This window comes from Limulus polyphemus, unplaced genomic scaffold (assembly GCF_000517525.1).
Source record: "Limulus polyphemus unplaced genomic scaffold, Limulus_polyphemus-2.1.2 Scaffold1352, whole genome shotgun sequence".
Taxonomy (NCBI): domain Eukaryota; kingdom Metazoa; phylum Arthropoda; class Merostomata; order Xiphosura; family Limulidae; genus Limulus; species Limulus polyphemus.
The window spans coordinates 155,525-156,932 of NW_013666962.1; positions in this window are offsets into that span (position 1 = coordinate 155,525).

Genomic DNA, 1,408 nt, shown 5'->3' on the forward strand with positions numbered 1-1,408 from the left:
CCTCTATTATATATATATATATATATATATATAAGCCCAGCAAATAAAGCGGGGGAGAAGTGACGGCATAGATAAGGGCAGATAGGGAGATATAGAGACAGATAATCGAGTCGAGTGAGCAGTAGTAACCGTAAGTAAAGTGCGTGAATCGTTGTGAATTATAGCGTATGTTTAAGTTAAAGTGTCTGTGGAAATTCTGTGTATTGCAAAGTTGTGTTGAGAAAGAATAAATTAGTTTTATTTAAGAAAGGACTTGAGGCCCGGCATGGCCAGGTGGTTAGGGCGCTCGACTCGCAATCTGCGGGTTCGAATCCCTGTCACACCGAACATGCTCGCCCTTTCAGCCGTGGGGGCGTTATAATTTGACGGTCAATCCCACTACTCGTTAATAAAAGAGTAGCCCACGAGTTGGCGGTGGATGGTGATGACTAGCTGCCTTCCCTTTAGTCTTACATTGCTAAATTAGGGACGGCTACCGCAGATAGCCGTTGTGTAGCTTTGCGCGAAATTCAAAACAAACAAACATTCTCTGCTCTGGATATCATTCTGTTTTGTTTTTTATTTCGTCAATAAAGTATTTGTTTTGTTCATCTTCTCTCCAAGTCTTTTCTCTTTCATTACAATTGTCCTTCCGTGTACTAGATTCATGAGCTTCTCATTGTTAGAGTGATTTGTTCTGAATGTTGGAATACCACAAAGAGTGATAGCGTTGTCTGCATTTGCCTGTTAGAAGGTAATGTCAGTGAGTGGCAAGAGCAAAAAAATTATGATGTCAGTACTCAATTCTGTTGCTTCAGTTTTCTAGTGTGATGATATATTGTTATACAACCTACACCAAAAAGAAAGTTGTTTCTCCAAACTGAGTAGATGCTGAGAAGGCCAACATAATGTGATAAAAAAAAACTTGGATTTGTTTATATTAATTGACTGTAAAGAAATCATGATGAGAAAACATTGTTTTCTTTTTAAGTAACTGTAGAGGTTACCAAACCAAATATGAATTATGCAGACAATAAATCGGCAAATGAAGAATTAGATCCCACTAATGCCAATCCAAAGGCAGATACTCTAATATTTTAGTTTCAGGAAAGGAACCAAAGCTTGAAGAAATATATATATGAATTTATTAGGTAAATTAAATAAATTAATAAAGGACAATAAAAATATTTCTAGATATTTTAAGTAATATGTAGCTTTAAACTGTATAAACAAGTTGATGTCAAATGTTTTGTATCACATTTGAATTTCAAAATTAGTAAGTAATGATTGGATAAAGGCAGTGGTGGGATTCAGCCGGTTCGCACGAACCTGTTCTTAGAATTCAATGACCTCCACGAACCGGTTGTTAACAATCGTATGTATAGGCCTAATAATAACGTTACAACTTACAAGTACGCGTGTTTACAAC